This window comes from Leopardus geoffroyi, chromosome A2 (assembly GCF_018350155.1).
Source record: "Leopardus geoffroyi isolate Oge1 chromosome A2, O.geoffroyi_Oge1_pat1.0, whole genome shotgun sequence".
Classification (NCBI taxonomy): Eukaryota; Metazoa; Chordata; class Mammalia; order Carnivora; family Felidae; genus Leopardus; species Leopardus geoffroyi.
This window is the reverse complement of record NC_059331.1, coordinates 108992161-109018586: the sequence shown is the minus strand read 5'-3', so window position 1 is coordinate 109018586 and position 26426 is coordinate 108992161. Positions and strand designations below refer to the sequence as shown.

Here is a 26426-nt window from a genome sequence, read left to right as displayed (position 1 = left end):
CAGTGCAATCTGAGGAGTATCTGATTCCATGGAAAGCTTACATGTGACATTTGTGGTCAAACAACCAAGTCCCTCTCCATCAGTTATAAGTAAGTAGTTAGGCTTCAGTTTCCTTTGTGGAAAATGGTCATAATACCATATGCAAGGGCTATTGAGAGGATTTTTGTAAAGACTAAGGGATATCTGCCTGATTCCAACCTACTTAAGCAATACATATTTTTTCACTTCTTTCCTCTTTTTTATGTCCCATACCCATATGTGTCTATGCTCAGTATTTGTAAAGAAAAATGTCATTACTGAAAGGTGATAAAATGTAGGAATGACCTCACAAGTGAAAATTCTGATATTTCTCTTTGCATTGAAGAAGTTGATTGGCCACTATCCTGCATGATTTTCTTATCATTGGCTCTATGACAAAATCACAAGGCTTGATCCAAATGACGATTTAAGGCCACTGCAGTTGTATTTTTACAATGTCCTATCTCCTTACCTCAGTTTCTTTATATTTAAATAACTGGTATGCAGATCTCATAAGAATGATTTTCCGCACAAGTATCAACTCAATATTTTGAGGCCTCTTTTCAACAATTGGTCTGGTTTTCCAAAAGAAAGTTGGATTCCAGCGTGTTCCTACTGCTTCCTGGTGCCTGTAACAGCACCAGGAACAGGGAGTTCATCTTTCATACACACAACATGGCTTTGGCAACAGGGCGAAAGTGTCTGTCCAGCCAGGAAAAAACATTCACACACTCCCACATGTTCACACCACCCACATCCAAAAGGCTGAGTCTGGGAGCTGCCTTTAGAATTGTCATCATGTTCCGATACGGATTCTGAGGCTGAGATATATCCATATTCTGCAGTGTCTCAAACCTACTCAGCAACTCTTCCATTGCTATCCTCTCACTTCCCTCTTGTTTCCTTCCCTGCTCCTGCTTCTATGTCTCTCAATACATCTATGCTATTAATGTTGTAAGAATTTCATTTAATTACTTTAACTAAAATGTGCAGAATGTGTTAAAGCCACAAAAAAGGCTTTGAAAATTAGATGTTTTAAACTTTGTGGACTATATTTCCCTCATTAACTATAAAAAAAGTATGGTCTCATTTAAATTTACATGTAATAAAAAAATTTTAATTTTTGAAAAAATATAAGTACAAACAGAAACCTAGTTTAGAAATGCCAACTCTTACCAACTTAGGATGCTAGTTAATTTGTTTCTACATGAAGGGAAACATCTTTATCATTCATCAATAGATCTAGGAAATCGAATTATATGAATAGAGGGCTCAAAGGAGACTGTGAAATGTTGTAAGTTTCCTCCAGAAATTCCTTAACCGTTCCAAATAATATTATTGAAAATCTCCAGAAAAGATATTTGATGACTTTCTGTAGTAATATGATATTTTTAAAATCTCTCCTCTCCTATATTCATATCTCATGAGAAATAGGGGATTATCATTTCCCATTAATATCCCAACAAGCTTATACTAGCTCTGCAAAGAGGGCATGTATCTTACATGAGATCTGACTGGCATTGTGAATCAATGAATAAGGATAGAGATGAACACTCTCTGTGCATCTGGGTGGCAGCGTAGCCTAGTAGTCAAGAGTGTGGGCTCTGGACATACACAACATAAATTGTCTGGTGCCGCCACATTTTCTGCTTTTTTGTTTTGTTCTGTTGTTGTTGTTTGTTTTGTTTTGTTTTGTTTTGTTTTGTTTTGTTTTTAGCTAAATGATCTTGGAAAATTAATTATCTATTTCCTTATCTGTAATTGAGGTAATAATACTACTCAACTCATCAAGTTATGGTTAATGAATTAATGTATTTTAAGGAGATACAAACACATTCGATAAATAGGATTTTTTATTTCCTGTGTAATAGACGCTGTACCTCTAGAGATATTTTAAATATTTAGTCTCCATTTAATATCCTGATATTAATAATATAATTGGACATTATTATTTGCATTTTGTGAATGAAGAAAGGGTAAAGCAGAATTAGAAACCTACTCAAGAGGAGTCCATTAGACAGTGGCAGAATAGAGAGTTGAATTCAGAATTATTTTACTTCAAAGCCCATTATGAGGAGGCAATTATCTCTCCCTAAAAATGATACCATTTTACAATAATTTTAACTTTATTAAAAACGATTGATTAAAATCACTTTAGTTCACTTTAACTTTCCAATGAGACTTTAGACTTTTCTCCAAGAATGTGTAATGTACCTTACACTGAAAGCAAATTACTAGGTCTTTTTGTTTTGTTTTCGCCCTTTGCTCATATATTTAAAGAGCAACCATTTGTTGGCTACTTCAGTATAAATAATGTTGGAAGCAAAATGAAGATCAAAAGTATTAATGCCAAGTGCCACTTATCTAGGTATTATCAAAGTGGAAGAAATGAGACAACTCTTCACTCAACGTACGATAAAATATTCAACATCATCTAATTACTAACATGAGTCACACAGGAAAGGAAATGCTATATAAGCTGTGAAGGGTTTTAGATAGCTCAATAAAAGAAGTAATTCTTGAGCTAGGAATAAAATAGTGGGGAGAATTTACCTACAACATGCAAGGCATTCCAGACCAATGATATAGTGTGAGGGAAAGTGTGCAGGTAGAATTGAGTATGGCTTATTTGGAAAAAATGAGGAAATAATCTCATTGGAGCAAAAACTGAGTTGAGGAGATATATGAGCTGAGACTGGAAAAACTATTTAAAAAGCATACTATGACCAACCTTGGATGAGAATTTGCAATGTTTCCATTTTATCCCATAGGCATTTGGGGTCCACTGACAGTTTTTGAGCCAGGATAGTTATGTGATGAAATCAATATTTAGAGAGATTTCAAAATAATTTTGCATTTAATACTGAATTATTTTAATTCCTTTTCTTCCATCTAAACTTGGTGGAGGAGGGAAAATGGGGATAGGATTATGCAACTACCACCAGTCTCAGTGAAGTAAGACCATCTCCATGTCCAGTCTGAAATTTCCGTACATTATGGTTTATAGGAAGGGGTAATGGAGACCACTAAAATATTCCTGGTGACAGGTGATGGAAGACTAATGCATTGTGGAGGGATGGATAAAGATATCCTGAAGGAATAGCAAGAACTTTGGAAGAAAATGTCAAAAACAGTCATACAAATGTCACGAAAAGTTTACCTTCCCTATGGATGAGATTATTAGGATAGTACAGCTAGCTCATAGAAGGAGGATTGAAAAGAAGCATGAAAACAGAGAAACACCTTTGCCCGTGCTAAAAACTGGAGAATGGCAAGGCCCTCCTAAAAGAAACTGAAGAAATCCTTCTAAATTGTTGAAACTATGACAAGCCGATTTCAGGAGCACCTGAGTGGCTGAGTCAGTTAAGCATCTGACTTCGTCTCAGGTCATGATCTCAGGTTTGGTGGGTTCAAGTCCTACATCGGGCCCTCTGCTGTCAGTGCAGACACTGCTTTGGATCCTCTGTCCCCCTGCTTTCTGCCCATCCCCTGCTTCTACACAGTCTCTCTCCCCCAAAAAAATATATGAAAGAAAATCTAATGTCAGAGAAAGATGTGTGGAAGTGAAAAACATGTTTGCTGAATTTGACACTGTAAACATGATGGCAGAAAACATCTGATGTTAGAATATAGAATATATGAAACAGAAACCAAGCTCCAAAAAGACTCTTACACAAAGAAGAAAAGGAGTAAAATGAAGAAAATTAAGATAGATGTATGACAGACTAAAGGATTTGGTCTGTTTTATATATTTCCATATATAAAATAGAAATTAAGAAAAGGTAACAGAATGGATAAATCAGAAGCAAGTGTTAAAGAGACAATTAAAAAGAAAGTTTTTTGAGTTGTAAAAAATATATACTCAGAGTATAAGAGATCGTCAAGTTTCAGGGAAAGTAGAACAAGTAAGTTGTTATCTATACTTAACCTCATGCGTTTTGAATTATAAGATAAACTTTAAAAAATACTATAAGCATCCCGATGCAAAAATAGTTTAACTGCCAGAAAGTGATGAAGTCATGTTTTCGATGTTTGGCAAAATTCTATGGTCAGCCAAATTCATTTATGTGAAAGACAAGCTGGTGGACATTATCAGACATGGAAAAGCTTAGGAAGGATGCTACCCTCATACTTTTCTGGTAAAGAAGACTCAAATACATGCTGTGATAGATTGGAGAATAATACAAAAGAGAATGGAGAACAATAGAATGAAAGAAAATTGTAGGGAAAAAAACCCCAGAAAACATAGAATAAGTCTAAATCATTGCTTTTGCAGATTAACAATAATGTATGTGTCCAAATATTCTTACTTTATAGTATGTAAATATAAAAGTTAGTCATTTAACATTGATATGTGCGTATCAACAAAAACTTGGAAAAATAAGAGGGAGATAAGAAAGTGAAAATTTTGATTTTTACAGATGATATTACGTAGGTTAGTTTTCATTATTGACACTTAGAAAAACATTGGTTTAAATATTTTTAAGTGAAAAAGGATAGATTCAAGTAGTCTTACTTAATTCTGGATGATGTGTATATGGAGCTTCACTGAGTTCTTTTAATTTTGGTTCTGTTTCAATATTGTCATTCTAACCTAATATAAAAATGATCACCAAAAACCCACCCAAAGAGTTTTTTCCTTATGGAATGCAACAACTGAATTGGTAATACAACAGAGAAAGAATTCAAATGTTATTACTGTAAGAAACAGATGCAAAGTAGATTATTTTTGCTGTGATTAAAATGTATTTTACTAACTAAAGAATAACCACTGCTTCCATAAGAAGTAGATCTAAAGTATCCAATTTATAAAACCACAAAAACCTCAAATAATCAAAACAATCTCCAGAAAGAAGAACCAAGCTGGAAGCATTACAGCTTCCTGATTTCAAACTGTATTACAAAATTATAGTAATAAAAACAGTATGGTATTAGCATAAAAACAGACACCTACAGCAATGGAACAGAATAATGGGTCCAGAAGTAAGTCCATATATATATGTTCAATTATTTTTGACAAAGGAATCAAGAATATACAATGAAAAAAGGATAATCTTTTCATTAAATGGTAATGGGAAAGCTTGACAGCCACAATCAAAAGAATGAAACCAGACCCCTATCTTCCACCATACAGAAAAATCAACTCAAAATACATTAAAGACTTTAAGTCCTGAAACCATAAAACTTCTGGAGGAAAAAAGGAGTAAAATCCTTGACATTGGTCTTGGCATAGGTTTTTTTTTTTTTTTTTTTTTTTTTGATTTGTCACCAAAAGCAAAATCAACAAAAGCAAAAACATACGATTAGGAACATAGCAAATCAAAAGTTTTCTGCAACAGCAAAGGGAACCATCAATAAAATGAAAAAGCAACCTATGAAATGGGAGAAAATATTTGGAAACCATATATCTGATAAGGAGTTAATACCCAAAATATACAAATGACACGTACAACCCAATAGCACAAAAAAAACCCAAATAACCCAATTAAAAATTGGGCAAACGATAAGGAGGGCCCTCATTGTAATGAGCACCTGGTGTTGTGTGTAAGTGATGAATCACCAACTTCTACACCTGGAACTAATATTACACTGTATGTTAACTAACTGTAATTTACATAAAAACTTGAGAAAAATATTGGGCAAAGGACCTGAACAGACATTTTTCCAATGATGACATGCAGATGGCCAACAGGTACATGAAACAAATGTTCAACATCACTAATCGTCAGGGAAATTCAAATCAAACTACCATGATATGTTACCTCATGCTCATTAAGGTAGCTATTTTCAAAAAGACAAGAGATAACAAACACTGGAGAGGATGTGGAGAAAAAGAAACCCCTGTACACTTTTGGTGTGAATGTAAATCGGTAGAGTCACTGTGGAAAACAGTATGGAGGTTCCTCAAGAAATTAAAAATAAAGCTGCCACATGATCCAGCAATCCCATGATCTAGCAATCCCAAAGGAAACAAAATCATGATCTCAAAAAGATATCTGTAGCACCATGTTCATTGCAGCATTGTTCACAATAGCCAATTTATGGAATTCATCTAAGTATGCAACAGTGGATGAATGGATCAAGAAAACAAGGTGAATATATACAATGGAATATTATTCAGTCTTTAAAAAGAAGGAAATTCTGTCATTTGAGACAACAAAGATGAACCCCAGAGGGCTTTTATGTAAAGTGAAATAAGTCAAAGAAAGATAATACTGTATTAAATCACTTGTATTTGGAATCGTACCAAAATAAAATAAAATAAAATAAAATAAAATAAAAAGATAAAAGCCTAACTTATAGACACAGAATAGAAAAGTGGGTGCCCAGAGCTGGGGGCTGGAGGAGATAGGGAGATGCCTACTGAAAGGGCACAAGTTTCAGTTATGACATGAATAAGTTCTAACGATCTAGTGTAGAACGTAGCGACTACAGTTGATACCCACTGTATTGTATAATTGAAATTCGTTAAGAGTAGAACGTAACTAAGAAAAAGAAAAGGTAAATAAGTGAGGTGATGGATTTGTTAGTTAACTCAATGGGAGAAATCCTTTCACAGTGTGTGTACATAGATCAGGTCATTAGATGGTACACTTTAATTGCTTTCAATTCTATTTGTCAATTAAACCTCAATACCGCGGAGAAAAATTAAGTATCCATAATACTAAAGAAAAGTGCAAAGAAAACATGGTCTAAACAGCAAAAGACAGGAAGGGGGATAGCTTATTAAGATAAATTAAAAGCAGAAAGCAAAGAGGATACTTGTGAAGAAAAAAAAGCAACAACTAGATACTAGTTGTAAAAATATGTGAATAAGTTAAATTTCTCTATTGAAATTTGACAAAATATAAAAATCTGGCATCTGCTGTTTTAAAAAGACAGTCATAAAAGAATCATAAAGTTTAAAAATATAATGATGGACAATTAAATGCAACCAAAAGAAAGAACAGGTAGGCATTATTAACATCACAAAGTTATAGTACAAATAATTAAAACAATAACAAAATGCCTAAGATGCAAATAATAAAATGGGCAGTAAATGTATATAGGATATTTACAAAAGATATCTAAATGACCATTTCACATATGAAATAATATTCACTCCTACAGTTCTTGGCAGAATGTAAATTTGCACAATAGCCTAGGGAATAATTTTGGGGAAAAAAATCCCAAGACTTTAAAAATATAGTCTTTAAGTCAAGAATTCCCTTATAAGTAATTTGTCCTAAGGAAATAATCATGAATGAATACAAATATTTGGGTGAACAGGTGAAAAGATGTTCACTTATTGTTTATAACAACAATAAATTGGACACTTAAGTGTTTAACAACAGACTTCTTAAATCAATTATAATATGTCCTCAGGATGAAATGTGATAACATATATTCAAAGTTTAAATATTATAATTTAGGGGAATATTTTGATGACATGAGAACATGTCTCTAGTATATTAAGTTTATAAAACAGATGTAAGGAAACAAGTAGATGGGAAGTATATACATAAAACAATGTGGTGATGATAATATTTCAAAATTCTAATGCATATGCTTTTCATCTCTCTTTTCCTGTCGTATTATGGTTTCCCAGCAACCACCATGCACCTTTAAGGGAAGCTCAAGTCCCAGCTATGCAGAACATCAGATGACACAGTACTGCATATGTGGTACAGGAAGTGGCCTAGGCCTGAGGTCAAGGTTGAGAAGTTAATAAGAAGTGGCCTAGGCCCCTGAGAATTGCATTAGTTGCACAGCCCAGCTCCACTCTCTTTTCGCCAAATTTAGATGTGAAGAAAGGGATTGAAATAATGTATGTTGGAGCTATAATCATAAAGAAATCCTTGAATTTAAATGAGATTATCAGGAATATACTTTTTTTTTCATCAGGCAAATACTTTACTTGGATTCAGAAAATGAGTTTAGTTAAAATTTGTAAAGTTACACTCACATTTTTCATGGAGGAATTTATACTTGCTACATCAAAACATACTGGCAGTTATTCTGAAAACTAACCATATATTCAAAAATTTGGTGACAAGGGTGTCACTGTTTTACTCTTGGAAATCTTTTTGATGTCTTAATTGAAGACACGTGAATTCTTACATTTTTCTTCTGGCAATCTGTAGCATTATTTTGTTGTTGTTGTTGAAGTGCATAAAGAAAATCTGTTTTCCAACAGATACGTAATTGGAAAGGGAAGGAGAATTTTCAGATAATTGTAAATATTTTTTGATCCTACACCAAAACCTGGGAAAAAGTAGTTAAAGTTAGTTGAAATGTAAGATCTGAAATCATATTAATCAACTTTCTTTATCCTGTTTTGTTAAAATCTGCTAGTTTTTCTTACACTTTAAATGGCTTTTACTCATATGTAATTTTGTAACTTCATACAGTCATCGTTTGGAAAACAGATCACTGATTTATGTAACTCTTCCAAACATTGACATAGACATATTTCATTATACATTATCAAAGTCACAATCATTAATGTCCTCACCAATTTCATCAGAAAAGTGTTTAAAGTATCATGAAACTACAAAACCCATGGTAGACAAAAATTTTTCCAAAATTCTCATTTTCTTTTGACAGCTCAGATTTTGTCACAATTACTGTCAGTTGCTTTTCCCAAAGTGCCAAGCTCATTTTATTCCTTTTTGAAGAAATGTCTGCCCAATACCCAAGTCCGAAGAATCATGGTTCATCTGTTGATTTTTATTTCAAGTTAAAGTAATATTCCATGGTGGCATATGAGGTCATTCTAAAAGGAATAATAGGATGCTAATTAGTCTTAAAGAATGAAAAGAGCATTCTAAGTAGCAGGCTGAGAAAAAACACAAATGCATTGAAGTGTATGTCATCCTGGAGACCTTGTAATTATATTTTAATCAGAGCATAAAACAGATAATAAGAGCAAATCTAGTAAGAACAGAAGCCAGAGGAGATTTTGTGAACTACTGTAGAATCTTGAAATGTTAAAAATTTGATCTGCAAATTAATTTAGTTATTGCATCACATATACTCTATTAAGATCTCAGTAGTGTATTTCACTAGATCTTTATTTAGGATTACAACTTATTTTCTTGAAAAAGTTTGCACAGAAACATAATACAAAGCACTATAACATTATGTGTGATCTGTAAGCCTGAAAGTCTTTTCAGTAATTAGAAACATTTTTTTTTTTCATTTTTGACTAAGTTGTTAGATTCTCTAGAGATAAGTAAATCAGCACACATTTCGCCCAAAGTCTGAAAAGGCAGTTCTTGGAAATAGCTAGAATCAACTTCTTTTAGTTACTTAAATGGAGCCCTGAGTTTGAGACTTTTCTACCGATGCGTTGTTCTGGAAATCAATGCCTATGTTTTCACTTAGATTCTATGGAGCTTATTCAACATTAATGCTCAGCCCTGACATTGTCTTAACAAGATGAGTTAAAGATAAAGAAAGTATCAAAGTTTGCAAAAAATTCTTTGCTGTTTAAAGTATTTCTAACTCAATTTAACCTTCACCAATAGCTAAATGTTTTCTTTTTGTGATTGTTGGATCAGATAGAAGTTTTATCCAAACTATTTATCCTAATCAGCAGTTGGAGGAGAAGAATGTTAAATAAACGATCTTATTTTGATTCTTTCTTTGGATGTTTACCAGGCTGTTGACAAAACCCAGAGAATGTTTAATGACTTGGTGGGGAAACTTGAAACAGAAGTGGGAACTGCTCTCAAGGAGACTCATTTGCTATCTTTTTTTCAGCTCAACAAAAGGAAAATGATGACAGGCCACCTCTTGGTACCCAGTTTGGATTAGAAAATTCATCATGCTCCTTGTCCAGAGTTCAATTCTCTCACATTGAATTAAATAAACATTCTCAATGAAAGCCAGAAAGACACAGATAAAGTTCAGATGTCTTTAAAAAGAAATTTTACACAGGGGATCGAAGGGGATAGGCTCTCCAAAGTCTCACACATAGACTTATGCAAGGTTGCTTGTGTTGTGCCAAGAAATAAGGCGTGTGGCCTCAGCGCCTCATGATGACTGAAAGCTTGTGGTCACAAACTTAAGAGAGTTATCTCTTAGGAATGTGGTGATAAATAAGCCATTATAATATTAACCAAGGAAACAGTTTGTATGCACATCCATTAACGGAATTACTGGAGTTATTCAATTTTAAATCCTTATTAATCTTTTTATATCTTGGGTAATACCAATTCCCTAAAGTATGCTATTTAAAGCTAAGGGAAAAATGCATTCTCAAGGACCTATTGCCAGCAAAGAAGCTGTTTTCAACATCTGGGAATAAAAATCACCACCAAATATAGATCATTGGGTCAACTCGCTTTGGGAAATGGTGAAATTCAAAAACGTGAGTTACAACATTTGCATGAACTTGCTAGCTTCATGGTAACTAATTTAGAGTCTATTCCCAGATCTGTATGCTGACTGAGAAAGTACAGATGTGATTGGAGCATCATTAACCTAACTGCCAGCAGAATTCTGGTAAGGTATTGCTAGGCCAATCATTTGCCTCCCTGTCTTCTTGATTTAATTCATTATTCTTCGATCGATAGCAAAATACAACCAAAGAAACTTATTTATTATTTCCTATCTAATAACCTCACCCATTTCTACAAAGAACTGGAAATTTGTATTAAATTACTGCTCTCTGTTTAGAACAATTAAAGCCAACATAAAATTTCTCAGGACCTAGAATGGGTGTCATCATTCTGATGCAGGTGTTACTCCAAAATTCTTAGTCAATCATTTGATAATGACACTTTAGTCTTATTTTTTTTATCAGCTGTCATTTAATCATTTTCTAATCTATATTTTGTTCTCACTATTACTGAATGTTTCCTTTTACTTTCCATCTAAACTTCTCTGAAGAATGGTCAACTATCCTCATTTACCATTCACTCTTAACTTTCTGTAGATTTTTCTTCACCTAGCAGCTCAGCTGACATTGTTCCCATTTACAGTAACATCTTCCTCATTTTCTGTCCCAGTGGTAATCTGTTGCACTGAGCATATTATAGTATTCACTCCTTCTTCAAATGACATTTCTTGGAATGACTCTTGGATATCTGTATTCCTCACTCCCTTTTTCTTACCTTTCTCCTTTGGATACCTGTTTTCTTCCACCAACCTTAAATTTTGAAGTTCCCAGGATTTTATTATCTTTTCACTAATTTCTCTACTATGTCCTTTCTCTGGTTGATAATTTTCATTCACACACACACACACACACACACACACACACACACACACACACCAGCCAGAATTCCTCTGGTAAGGAAAAGCAACAATCTTTTTATCCAGCTGCATCCTGCACATATCCATTTGGCTTTCACATAAATAACTCAAGCTCAACATGTGCAAAGTTGAACTTTCCCACTGACATTTCTACTCTCAGTGTTCACTAACTCTTATGGTTGTACCACCAGTTTTAGAAACAAGAGTTTCTAGTACTTGCACATTCTCTCCCCATCATCCTACTTCCAATCAATCTTATAGTCTTGACATTTTTATATCTGAACTATTTATTCAATATCTTCATTTCTCCCCCATCCCAACCACAACTTTCTTAGATTGACTTAAATCATATTTTTCTTAGATGGCTAAAACTACCTCCAATATGGTTTTCTGCCTCCAATATATTTTTTTAATGCATCCCCTCTATTGTAGTCAGCATAATCTAAAACAAAAAAAAAAACACCTGATCCTAATATACCCTATTTAATAGCCATTAATGTATCTGTGGAGCTTGTGGTCAAACAAGGTACAAGCACCTACATATATAGCATATTTAAGTACCTAAAATTTGGAGCCTGGTTTAATTTCTGTGTAAGAGAAAAACTAAAAATGATATTAAAGTGGCTTCTATAAGGGAGACTTGTATTTCTATCTCACATAAAAGAATTCTTAAGGTAGGACAGATCCAGGCTGATACAGAAGTTTCACAATGTCCTCAGGGACCAAGGATCCTTTTTTTCTTGCCCTGCCATGTTTAGCACAAAATTGCCATTCTCAAGATCACTTTATGATTCAAGATGATTGCCGGAACCATACTACCTGTTCTAGGCAGCAGAAAGAGAAGATAGAAAGTGGAGAACAAAAAGCATCTCAAACAACTTCTAAGGATTTTTTTCTTCAAAGTGACACACAATAGTAATAGGGGAAAAAATGAGTATTTTATAAGATGGGCTCCAAATAGAGAGTTATTCTTATTTTCTTATTTATTATTTTATATTATTTATATTCTATTATCTTATTATGTTTTATATTCTAGTCTCATATTCTAATCCCTAAATTCTTATTTATATTCTAGTCATGGAGTTTTGAATAGCAATCTTTTCTTGATTATTGATTACATTGCTCCTTAGAGGATGATTTTAAAGATTAAATTACATTTTGTATAAAATAACAGCAGTGCATGGCACATAGAAGGTACTAAATTAACTTTTTTTTTTTTTTTCTGTTAATGATACTTAAAGAGGAGAAAAGAACTGGAAGAACTTAGCATGAAAGTTATTCTAAAAATGGTTTACCCTGGGCTATTTCAAAGATCTAAAAATTTTGTAGCTGTTTGACCCTCTGTTGTTCTTTCTTCTCCTATGGAAGCTAGACCCAAAGTCCTCCACAGGCCTTCCCGACTAGGAAAAGAAAAAGGACAGAAAAGGGGCGCCTGGGTGGCGCAGTCGGTTAAGCGTCCAACTTCAGCCAGGTCACGATCTCGCGGTCCGTGAGCTCGAGCCCCGCGTCAGGCTCTGGGTCAGGCTCTGGGCTGATGGCTCAGAGCCTGGAGCCTGTTTCCGATTCTGTGTCTCCCTCTCTCTCTGCCCCTCCCCCATTCATGCTCTGTCTCTCTCTGTCCCAAAAATAAATAAACGTTGAAAAAAAAATTAAAAAAAATTAAAAAAAAAAAAAGGACAGAAGAGAGGAGTGAAAAGGAACAGTGGGCCATCAGGAGAGAAGCGAACAAGTAGTCAACTCTAAGGTTCATGAATAATGAACTACTGTGCTACCCCCTGAAGAAGTATAGGATAAAGTAAAGGTAATATAAAATCAAAGCAACCCAAATTCCCTGCTCAAAGTTTACATTTTCAATAAGAGCTTTAAGGTCTCTTTTATATAGTCTTCTAGAATTGGTGCATATTCTTAGCACTTGATATTTTGTTTTAATAGGATATAACATTCATCCTTTCTGCTATAAAGGGATATACATTAATAATTAATTAAATATTAACTAATAGAATGTCTAGATATCCTTAGTGAGCTAATATTTTGTGGCCATTTTGAACAAATAGACCCTCCATTATAAATTTATTGTGAAGAATAGCATTGTGTAAAAGTTATGGTGAAAAAAATGAACTATATATAAAATGACTAATACTTTGCTGAGTGTATTTTGAAATCCTAGTAAGTAGTTGTTATTATATAATGATGATGAATCTGTGTCCTATTAGTATTTATCAGTTTGCTTTCTAGGAAAATATGTTTCAAAGAATATTTTTATAATAGGATATGTAGTGGAACTTTTTTAGTTGCTCTGGATTTTGTCACTAGAATGGAAAATTAGGGACAAATTGCTTGTCCTGGCATACTCTAAAACGAACCAGATGTCTCAGAAAAAGCCTACTACAGTATTTATGGGTAAAAGGATTCACTGTCTCCAGCTTTCAGATGACAGGGTAGAGATAGATAGATAGATAGATAGATAGATAGCATAGAATGATCAAATAAAATGTGAAGTTTAATAGTGAATATAAACAGATGGGAGTTTTCTTTTGATAGTCTTTAAAATTTTCAGGACGTTTGAAATTAAATCTAAATCAAAAGTCACCAAAAAAACTTAAAAAAAGAAAAGCATTACAATTTTAGGGGATCATATCTCTTTACACTCTCCTTAGGGGGATAATCAAATTAGCTCCACTACCAAATTAGCTCTGCTACCCCCAAACATCCTTCATCGCTGCCTCCCCCACAAGTCTTTATAAACAGAAAGAGGAAAGAACCAATGAAATAATGATTTGTTGGGTCAGTGGGGAATTTTCAACAGTTCCTTCCTCTAGCTAGGGTGTAGGAGGTGAATAACATAACCCCTGCCTCCACTTTTGTGAGGAGACTACTATCCCATTTACCAGTTAGATATCTGTTTTTGGAGGAGTTCAGCCAATATGAAGGCTGTGCTTTTTAGTTGGGGGAAAAGGAACTTGAGAATGAAAATAAATGAGGGAGAGAGAGAGAGAGAGAAGGAAAGGGAGAGGGAGAGAGAGAATGAGGGACAGAAGGGGGCAAAGAAAGGGGGAGAGAAGGAAAAGGAAAGCAGCTCACACGCTTAGCATGACTTTTCTAAATTAAATGGACATCAAAGAAGACAGCCAGTCTTACACAGTCTTGCCAGGACCACCGTTCCTTCAAATTCTGATTTCCTCATGAGACGTACAGATAAATTCTTTCCAAATCCTGCTGAACTCTTGTACTTTCCATGACCTCAGAGATACAATTCCAATTATCTTCCAATACTCCTTTTTTTAATATATTGTATGATTTTATTAATATAAAGCTAAAAAATGGACTACTTATTTATGATTGAAGGTTTTTTTTTAAATGATTTATTGTCAAATTGGTTTCCATGCAACACCCAGTGCTCATCCCAACAGGTGCCCTCCTCAGTGCCCATCACCCACTTTCCCTTCTCCCCCCAACCCCTATCAACCCTCAGTTTTTCTCAGTGTTTAAGAGTGTCTTATGGTTTGCCTCCTTCCCTCTCTGTAACTCTTTTTTCCCCCCTTCTCCAGGGGGGACCCTGGTCTTCTGTTAAGTTTCTCAGGATCCACATAGGAGTGAAAACATATGGTATCTGTCTTTCTCTGCGTGACTTATTTCACTTAGCATAACACTCTCCAGTTCCATCCACATCGCTACAAATGGCCAGATTTCATTCTTTCTCATTGCCAAATAGTATTCCATTGTATATATAAACCACATCTTCTTTATCCATTTGTCAGTTGATGGACATTTAGGGTCTTTCCATAATTTGGCTATTGTTGAAACTGCTGCTATAAACATTGGGGTATAAGTGCCCCTATGCATCAGGACTCCTGTATCCCTTAGGTAAAATCCTAGCAGTACTACTGCTGGGTCATAGGGTAGATTTACTTTTAATTTTTTGAGGAACCTCCACACAATTTTCCAGAGCGGCTGCACCAGTTTGCATTCCCACCAACAGTGCAAGAGAGTTCCCGTTTCTCCACATCCTCTCCAGCATCTATAGTCTCCTGATTTGTTCATTTTAGTCACTCTGACTGGCGTGAGGTGGAATCTCAGTGTGGTTTTGATCTGTATTTCCCTGATGAGGAGTGACGTTGAGCACCTCCTATCAGCCTCTGCTACTGGTAGTATGGACTATCACCAGCAGCCAGCCCTCCTAGGCATAGTGTGTGGTGATAGCTGGGAATAGCAGCTCTTCCTTAAACAAGCTTTTACTTAAACACCTTCCTTAAACATCTTCCTGTGTTTCCTTAAACATTTCCTTAAACTTTTTCCTTAAACTTTTTCCTTAAACACCTTCCTGTCTGGAGGAGGTGTCTCTGCTCATATTGTGTACATACTCTTTGTCTCCTGATAGAAATCATTTCCAGAGCAATCCAAAAGTCTCACTTAATTTCTATTAAGTTTTCTTTTAAACATTATAAAGAGGGAACAAGCCAGTCTGACTGTAATCTAATATGACAAAGAAGTAACTTCACATTACCCTTTGAGGAACTGAATTCATAATTTACGGAATTGAGACTTTAGGTCCTTAGGTTTTTATAATTATATCCTAATGTTTTTGTTTTAGAATGAGATAAAATATTCACTTCACTATTAATATTCTCTAAACATTTGTATTCTCATGCTCAAAAACATGTTTTGCCTTCCACTTGACTATAATATCCAGGGCCCTGGGCTTGCATTAAAGGCTCTATGCAATCCAAGCCAATCGTTCTTGCCTAATATTTCACTATTCCTCACATGAATTATCTATCCTAACCTCTAGCCTGTGATTTCCTTCTTCATACTGTCTCTGGTATTTGTCTTCTCCTTTACATTCCCACAGCTAACACTGTAGTCTATTTCATTATAAACTTACATCTGGATTATTACAGCAGCCTACTTAGGTAGTCTTGTCAATGCCATTTTCAAACTATGCTGCAGGCTGCTACTGGGTAACTCTTCCTAAAACATGACTTTTACCATGTGCCCTGTTCAAAACTCACCAATGACTCCTAATTTTCAAGAATAGAATCATCATTTTAAGATTTTTCCATGCCTGACTCCGTAGCAACTTGTAACTTTATCTGCTTTCCCAGTAGACTCCCTATCTAGTTATTTTTGTTTCCTCTTTTCTTTGCAATGTACCTGACACCTTCCCCCACTGCTTTGTACCCTTCCCCAGCTTACCTAGGCCTTCGTTTTTACCTATAAAATACTCCTCATTTTTCCAGCCCATTTTTTCACCTCTTTCTTTAAGTAGATTTCAATAGAATACATATTCAACCAGTAGCTTCCATCTATGACATTTGTTAAATTTTATTGTTTTTCTGGTCATTTGGAAGGCAGTACTTGTAAAAGGAACATGGACTTTGGAATAACAAGATTGCACACTTGGGTTCCATGTCCACCACCTTACTACTACCTGTGAAACTTGGCATACTACCTCACCTTTCTGAGGTTCATTTACCTCATATGTAAAAATAAATTAGTACATTTATATACAGGTTAAGTGTGTGATTTTGTGTTTCCAATAAAGTGTAGTCTTATAGAAAGCAGAATTGTACATCTTATAGTCTATATCACCCAATGTAGAACTAGTCATGGCAGATGCCCACAACCAGTCATCTAGGACTGTCATCTTCCAACTTGGATCTGTGACCCCAGCGGGTACACAAGGATTTTCCCAGAAATACATGGACATGAATAGCTTAAAAACCTGGGGCTGGCGCCTGGGTGGCACAGTCGGTTAAGCGTCCAACTTCAGCCAGGTCACGATCTCGCGGTCCGTGAGTTCGAGCCCCGCATCAGGCTCTGGGCTGATGGCTCAGAGCCTGGAGCCTGTTTCCGATTCTGTGTCTCCCTCTCTCTCTGCCCCTCCCCTGTTCATGCTCTGTCTCTCTCTGTCCCAAAAATAAATAAACGTTGAAAAAAAAAACAAAAAACAAAAAACAAAACCTGGGGCAAACTTCTAGATCTTTAACTTCCATCTATGTTCTTTCTTGAAGAGTCAGCTACCTAAGAAAGTGCCTATAGCCAAGGAATTAATAGTTATTTTTCTGCTTTATAAAGAAAGTTTGAGTCTTTCTTTCATTCATAACCCATGGTATTCACACATTTAGAGAGCTGGAAAAAGGTACAATTCAAAATATTCTAAATACGGGTATTATGACACTAATGAAAAGGAATGACACTACTGTTTGACAGACTTTTTTTTTTTAACACATCAGATAGCTTCAGATTCTTTGCAAGAAGTAAAATGGAGTAGACTGTAATCAACTATGGATCATCAAAAATAACTTTTAATGATAAATCACCATGTTATTTTTGGCATGTAACTCAGAGAGTTTACAAGGAATTGTATGACATGATGAAAATAAAACTCCCTCCATTCCATTTTTCTTATTTATGAGTACATGGCTCCTCAGGGCCTAGATCTATAAAAATGAAAAGTGGGTAGCTAATAGGTGTTGAAACGTATCTTATTCTAGCAATAAAATATATTCATCTTAGGATATAAGGACGCACTAGCTAAAAGAAAAGAAAAGAAAAGAAAAAGTCCTTATCCATAAGAAATGCATTTCATAAAAACCTTCACCTTAAAATTTAATAATTACCTAACAATATGTGTAATATATGCTGGTAGGGTTGATATTTAAATTAATAGCAATAATCACAATAATATGTACAATAAAACACTTTTTGAAATATTGGACATCATATCCCAGGAAATAAAGAAAAGCAACCTGTGATTTCAATGCCTATTATTGTGGCAGAGAGGCATAATGCAGAAGCTAATAAAATAATTTAAGACTAAAAATATAGAACATTATGACAAAGTAGTCCTTGGTGGAAACTAAGTTTAAAAAAGGAACTAGTATGTACATTTTAAAAACAGATTATAGAGGACACTAAATTGCTGTGACATTTATTAAGGTATTAAATGTTTAAAACAGTGCAAGATTGTCTTACTGTCAATTTTTGTAATATACTAGATATCTTATCTTCATGTTTTACAGAAAGTATTTCAACATCTGATAACATATTTAAATGTTAACTTAAAAGTGTGCAAATATATATGTGGGTGTATACATATATGTATATATACATACATAATACATACATATATATATATATATATATATATATATATACTTTCACAAAATTACTTTAGAAGGTATTAAAGCGAAGATGGTTAAGCAGCACCATTTAGTCAAACATTTTTTTCACATATTAATCCTTGCAATTAAATGAGAATCTAGTAATACTAAAAGAATACACAAAATAAGATAACAACCTGTTTTTTTTTTTTTTTTTTTTTTTTGGTGAGCCATACAATTAATCTTTCAAAATAGAAATTATCGCTAAAAACTAAAGAAAACAATTATGCTTTCCAGGGAAATCAAGATGAGACTTATTTTCCTACCATAAATAATCAGGACAATGCCAAAATATTTGAAACTTTTTTTTTCAGATATTGGACAACCATCATCATTCCAGGACTATTATCCTGATATTCAGAGAAGGTAAACAAAAGTGGTGAGCTAGGTTATGTTTGTGGCTTTCTCTTTAGAGGCTTTCTAACCCATGGTGCAGGGAGGGAAATCCCAACTATAGAATGGCATTCTATATAAAGAGGCAGAGATCACGGGGCACCTGGGTGGCTCAGTTGGTTGAGCATCTGGATAGGCTCAGGTCATGATCTTTCAGTTCAGCTCCTGAGTTTGAACACCACATGGGGCTCTGTGCTGACAGCTCAGAGTCTGCAGCCTGCTTTGGATTCTGTGTCTTCCTCCCTCTCTGGCCCTCTCCTGCTTGCTCTCTCTCTCTCTCTCTCTCTCTTTCTCTTTCTGTCTCTCTCAAAAATAAACATTAAAAACATTAAAAAAATAAAGAGGCAAAGATCAAATTTCAGGGAGGTAAAGGCAGCTGGAGGCTGAGGAGCAGAGTATAAGAAAAGAAGGTATACAGGGAAAGAGTTCCAAAAGTCTATATAGAATACCCTGGGATCTGTTGCTGAATTCTAAGTTCCACATGCATAGAAAAATATCCACTTGTCCAAGAAAAGAAATACCAGAGATATATAACTAAAAATATGTAGAGTTTGCACAGTTCTGGAATACTTTTGTGTTTTAGCCAGCCAGAATAGAGAGATTACGTTGAACACTCAGGACAATCAGGAGAGATGGCCAGACATAATAGGAAAAAAAAAATTTTTTTCTGGAGTAAAACTACCATGGACTTGCTAATAAAACTTAAAAGGCAAGCCTCAAGATAAATAACTTAACTATATGGCAGACCAAAGTCCAACAGCCTTTGAAAGAATTTTTAAAGAACTATGCTACTCAACAATATAAAATTAACAAATGTCCAACACCCAATAAAAACGAGTAGACATATGAAGAAGCAGGAAAATGTTACCTATAACCAGTAATATAATAATTATTATTATTATTGATTTTACCATTAATAACCATCAATTTAATTCAGCACATTCACAAATTAAGAGAATACCACATGACCACCTTCATAGACCATACAATTGAACACCAATTTATAGCAAAACTTATAGAATTTCCCTCATTACTTTTATATTTATTATTGAGAAATTTTCTGAATAGAGGTACTCTTTTGCCCCCATATATTTACTTTTTTAATTTTTTATTTATGTTAGTATAAATATATAAACATTCTATTTTGTGGATTAAAATTCAATACTATAATTATTTAATTTTTTTCTTAAATTTTTTCTTCTTGGTCATTGAACACAACGTCAGGTTTGTTCCTGTGTATTTTTTATCTTTCTAAAAAGCCAAAATAATTTTGAAAAAGAGCAAAGGTGAGGACTTATTTTATATGACTTCAAATATAAATATATGTATAAATCAAGGGAGAAAAAAATAGAGTGCCCCAAATGAACACACACGCATATATGGTTAATCATCGTTAACAAATATGCTAAGATAGGTGGGAAAATATTTTCTTTCCAACAAATGGTGCTGGTACAACTAGATATCCATTTGAAAAAATATATGCCTCAACCCTTACTTGACACTATTCATGCAAAATTAATTTCAGATGGATCCTAGACATATTGTAGAACTTAAAACTACAAAAGTTTTAGAAAAATGAGATAGGAAAAAATCTCTGTACATCGGGTAGAAAAAGGTCAAAAAGTATGAATCATAAAAGGAAAAAAATCAATAACTGGACTTCATTGAAATTAAAAATTTATGCCCTACAAAAGACACGTTTAAGAAAGACAAAGACCTGGAGAAAATATTCCCAATGCACATTTCTGATAGAAGACTGGTTTCTAGAATTTATAATAATTCCTACAACTTAGGGGTGCATAAGTGGCTCAGTTGGTTAAGCATCTGGCTTGGGCTCAGGTCATATCTCACAGTTCGTGGGTTTGAACCCCGCATTGGGCTCTGTGCTGACAGCTCAGAGCCTAGAACCTGCTTCAGATTCTGTGTCTCCCTCTTTCTGCCCCTCCCCCGGCTTGTGCTCTGTTTATTTCTCTCTCTCAAAAATAAATAAGCATTAAAAAAATGGTTTTAATAATTCCTACAAGAAAACAACTTCATTTAAATGAATAAAATAAGATAAACAACTTCATTTAAATGAATAAAATAAGATAAATAACTTCATTTAAATGAATAAAGTATTTGATAAGCTTTTCATAAGAGAAGCTATGTGGAAGACCAAGAAGCCCATGACAACTTGCTCAAAATCAGGAGTCCTATAAAACCACCGTAAGATATTACTACACATCAACTAGAAAGGCTACAATTTAAATGACTCTCAGGAATTCTGCTTCTGTCCAGGAAGGATTAACTGCTACAACCATTGCCTTCTGAATGTAAACATCTAACTGGATAAAATATTTGCAACAACTCTTTCCAGACATTGAACAACAAAGGCAGAGTCCTGGGATCACAGAGAGAAGGGAAACAAACAAGGTCAGCCCTATAAATGCTCCAGTGTGCTTCCTGGAAGCAGTTTCCAGGCCGCAGGGTAGGAGGATGAGCCCAAAGGAAGCCTGGTAGCCTCATGAATTTGTAGATTTAAAAAGATAGAAATCAGAGTTTGAGGAGGCCAAGTTCTCTGGACAAGAAAGAAAAGGGAACTGTGAAAAGGGAGAGCATTTTCTTTAGAAAGATTGTACAAGCCGCTCTAAAACTTATATGACGATTCAAAAGACATAGAGTACGCTAGTCAATTTTGAACTAGGTGTAAAGCTCAAGTTAACATATTACCAGAATTCAAGAATTAATAAATTAATAAATTAATTAATTCAAGAATTAATAAAGCTATAATAATCAAGACATTGTAATATTGGTGTTAAGGATATCCAAATAGGCCAGTGAAACAGAATAGGGAGTCTAGACATGCATGTATGACCAATAAATGTTTGTCAGACTGTGAAAACAAGAAAATGGGTGAAGGACAGACTTTTCAACAATGGATGGTGGAACAACTGAATATCCATGCAGAAAAAAATAGACAAACCTGAACCCTCAAGTCAACCTTCAGAACGATTAGAGACCTAAATTTACGACCTAAAACTATACATCTGCTCAAAGAAAACATAGTAGAAAATCATAACCTTGGGTTAAACAAAGATGTCTTAGGGTATATAAAGCTAATACATAAAAAAGATCACCCCATGAACATCAAATTAAAAACTTTTATTTTTAGAAGAAAACTATTTTTAAAAAAGGAAGAAGCAAGCCACAAGCTGGGAAAAATATTTACAAAACAATGATCTGATAATTTTTTAAGTTATTATTAATTTGCTATTAAGAGAGAGAGAGAGAACTTGTGCAGGGGAGAGGCAGAGAGAGAGGGAGACGGAGAATCCCCACCAGGCTCTGTACTGTCAGCCCAGAGCCTGATGTGGGGCTCAAAGTCACTAACCATGAGATCATGACGAGCCAAAATCAAGAGTCTGATGCTTAGCCGACTGAGCCACCCAGGCTCCCCTGACAAATGTCTTGAAGTTAGAATAGATAAATAACATAATAACTCAATGAGACAAAACATTAATAATGGGTTGAGGATTTGAACAGTTTACTGAAGAAGACATAAAAATAACAAGCCCAAGAAATGATACTGAACATCACGTCATTAGGGAAATGAAAATTAAAATCACAATGAAATACTATCAGCCATCCACTCTGTTAGTGTCATATCTACAAAATCTTTGGTTAACCCTTTTCTTCTATGTATTCTTCTCATAGTTCTATATTTTTGGGTCCACATTCAGGTCTATGATCCATTTAGTATTAATTCATATATATGAGGCAAGGTATGGAACAACATCTACATTTTGCATAATGATAGCCCATTGTTCCAGCACCATTTGTGTTTGCTTTTTACATTGAATTCTCATTGCACGTTTGCCAAAATCAATTGTTCTTATATGTGTGGTTCTATTTCTGGAGTCTTTATTGTATTTAATTAATCGATTTGTTTATTTGATGTCAGTGTCATACTGTCTTGATCAGTATAACTTTAATTAGTCTTGAAATCAAGTGTTAATCTTCCAACTATTTCATTGTTTTTAAAAGTTGTGTTGACTATTCTGTGTCATTTCTGTATAAAGTTTGTAATCAGTTTGACACTTTCTACAAAAAAAGCCTCCTGAGATTTTGGTTGTAATTTTTTTGAATATATAAGTTAATGTGAAAAGAATTTACATATTTAAAATATGAGTTCTCCAACCCCTGTTCAATGTATATCTCTTCTTTTATTTAGGTGTATTCTTTCATTTATTCCAGTAATGTTTTATAGTTTTTGTATAGGTATAGTACAACTGATTTATCCTTTATTTCTTATTCCCTCTTGGTGTGTATGAAGCATCATCAATCTAAACATCCTTACTAAATTTTGTTGGGGTTAATCCTGTTTTGGTGGGGGGCAACAACTATAAGGAACGTGATCACTTTTTCAGATAAAACATTAAAAAGAATATCACTCTTCTTGCTCAAATAAAAAAGAAAAAAAACTTGAGAAAAGGTTTTAATTGACTTGGCTGGTTTACCTACATGAGTCTGACTTTGTCTGTCATGAGTGCTTTGTCAGTAAAACAGAAGATAACTTCATAATACTGGCTCAAACAAGTGGAAAATTATTTTTCCTCCATTATCAAAACTAAGGGAAACAGCCTATAGCCAGAAAAGTGGCTCAAAACCCAAGCTCTTTCCATTTTTCTGGTCCAGTATCTTTGATGTTGGCTTAGGTGTTCATGCTTATTGCATTGTGGTTACAGAAGGGGCGCTGCATCTCAGGTATTACATCTAAACTTAGGCTGGTAAGAGAACAAACTGGCAAAAGGACAAGCCAACTGTTTCTGCTTATTCTTATGGGAGAAGCAAAATCTATCCCCAAGTACTATTCAGCAAACTTGTACCTCATTGGCCAGAAAGCACCACATGGCCACTCTTAGCCACATGGGATTCTGGGAAATTGATTATTTTATCTTTCCAACCTCTTTGATAAAATTGGGAAGAGGAGAAATGGATTATATTCAAGTATTTGGGAAATCAAGCTCTAATGTCTGCCACACTGACAAATACTATGTGTAGCAGATAGAAATGTGTTTTTAATCCAGCCTCGGTTATGAGCCTGTCTCTGAAGGTAGGGGAGGACACACTCGATTTTTACAAGAGAAATTCAGGGCATGACTAGGTTGACAGAGATGATGTTTATCAATCACACACAGAGTGAAGGCAATCTCTGCAATGTCTCTCTTGGGATAATGCAATTGGATTGAATTCTCAGCAGCATTCTCCTTTATTTAAATTGGATTAGCAACAGAGTTTATATTAACACATATTATCCACTCCTAAGACCTACAAAGATTTCTCTAGAGAGGAAATATTGTACGTGAAAAAAAAAATAAGAGCATGGGTCTGAAGTCAGAGTCCTGTGTTCAAATCCTAGAATATTATCTAGATTTGTCATAGTCCATAAATAACCCAACTCTTGGAAGCTCAATTTCCACATCTATAAAATGGAGATAACTACACTGAATGGCCATAGTATTGGGGGAAGATTAAAGGAGATAACTTACATACAGCGTCTAGTTTCTACCTGGCACTTAAAAATGTCCGTTTCTTTGCTATGACTTCTTTCTTCTACTTTTCCCTTTTATTTCTTCTGACTAGATTTAAAGCATCTCTGAAGCTCCTATTTGTTCTATTCCCCAAAGGACTCCTTAAATGCCACAAGACATCCAAATTTTCAGAAGTTTGCATAACATTTTTGAAAGAGCCATGGAAACATATATGTCTGGCCAAATGACCCTAACCTTCCCAGGTCTAACCAAATGATAGTGTTGTGAAGCCTTGTCATCCTGGCTGTGTTCAGGATACAAACTTCCCTCATGATGCTGAGACTGATTTGCACACAGTAGAGGTCAACTCTGTCATATTTCTTTAGGAAAGCCTCCCCTGTTTTTCTAGTCAATTCATACATTTTTAGTATGACCCCACATTAACATGTATGTCTCTGTTCCAGTGCTCACAGAAATTCTAATCTTGTGTCTGCCTCTGTGTGGCCGTTTTTAAATTTAGATTTGTATTTCTGAAGAAAGGGATAGTATTTTCTTCTGTTCACAACTGTATCCTAAGTGCCTATGCTCGAGATAAGAGATGGAGAACATTCCAGAATCAAGTACCTTTTCTGAGTTGTCCCTAAAACACATCTTCACCCCTCCCCTTCCCACAATTTATCAACACTTACTTGGATTGTAAAACTTAGGATGCTGCTTTGTGCCAAAGATAGCAGAAGTTATGTTTCTCTGTCACTAGCAACTTAAGGTCTTCTTTTTAATGATTTGTTTCTTAATTTATTCATTCACTTGCTGAAGTAGTTTTATTTTGGAAGAAAATATGCCATGCAGCTCTCATTTTTTAGTTTCATAAATGAAAGGATCCATTTACAAAAAGTGGGGACTGAGATAAAAGGCTCTAAAAATGCATTTCCCCTCAAGCAGATGGACTAGTACAATGTGCCGTGGAATGGACGTTTCCTGTCCTACATCCACAGAAGCATGGGAATGCAAGTTCATGATTGCGTGTTGGGGCCTCAGATTCAGAGTTCAGCCCTTGTAAGAGCTGTGCTAAGAGGTTTCTGCACTGTCTACCACCTCCAATTTGGAAACCCATTTGACTTTTTCCATTAGTGTTTTTCTTCTTTTTGAAGTGTTGTAATTCAGCCTCAGTGTGTGGTCTGGCTTCATTCTCACAAGAGCAGAGACTGGAAGACTTGAGCCAAACTGTGGTGGGCCAATGATACAAATTGCCTCTATTTTCCGTTTTAACAACAATTGTTTTTACTTTAACAACTCTGAGGCTGGAACTTTCTTGGGCGGCAGGGAGGAGGAGAGTGGAATTTTGAATATCCATGAATAAAAAAATAAATAAAAATAAAGGATAAATCTATGTGAAGTGGCCCACAAGAAGAAAAATGATTATATATCACTAGTAGTATTTATATTTTATATAAGTATATACAATACATATATTATATTTTGAATTTAAAAAATGCTTCTATGTGATTTGTCAGGAGTCACCAAATTGGTACATGCTATGACTTTGCCACCACAAACCAACTTACTCTGTTTCATAGTGTATTATACTTCCTTTAGGATTCTAATTTGGGCTTGAATCCATGTGTTTCCATAAGTCAGCCACTCTTGAACCTGAACCAGCTCCTAACCTCACTTTTTGAATAAGTTAATGGGGGATATGTCCACATTTAATATCCAGTGTTGTATTCATTGCCTTTCTGGTTACCCATAATTGGATGATTACAGAAGGGAAATCTATTGTAGAGTGCGGAGTGCGATGCACCTCTCACTATGTTGAAATTTATGTTCATAATGTAAATTATGTAATAAATTATATGGTAAATGCAGGAACAAACATGTGGCTCTGAACTGAAATTCAACATGACACTCTCAAATAAATGTTGAAATGTTAGACAAACCATTTGTTTTTACTACCTCAACTTTTAAAGTCTGCTAAATGGGATAATGATTCCTGTCTCCACCTATATTGAAGAATTAAAGAGTTATTGTCTATAATGTGATTCTAAAGTCATCTGGCTCCCAGATGCACTGCTTTTTATAATAAAATCAGACATAGATAATC

General features: G+C 34.7%; 2 long non-coding RNA genes across 3 annotated transcripts in view; both read left to right on the top strand.

The window, feature by feature from the left end:
* Positions 1-12674, top strand: part of LOC123606506 — a 50023-nt gene extending 37349 nt beyond the window's left edge. Inside the window, exons 8-9 of the long non-coding RNA XR_006716318.1 lie at positions 10437-10506; positions 12628-12674. This is a non-coding gene — a long non-coding RNA (uncharacterized LOC123606506). The remainder of the gene's footprint in view (positions 1-10436; positions 10507-12627) is intronic.
* A 254-nt stretch (positions 12675-12928) lies between these two features.
* LOC123606507 overlaps positions 12929-26426 on the top strand; it is an 88124-nt gene continuing 74626 nt past the window's right edge. For both annotated transcript variants that reach the window (XR_006716320.1, XR_006716319.1), the window contains exons 1-2: positions 12929-13060; positions 18737-18788. This is a non-coding gene — a long non-coding RNA (uncharacterized LOC123606507). The remainder of the gene's footprint in view (positions 13061-18736; positions 18789-26426) is intronic.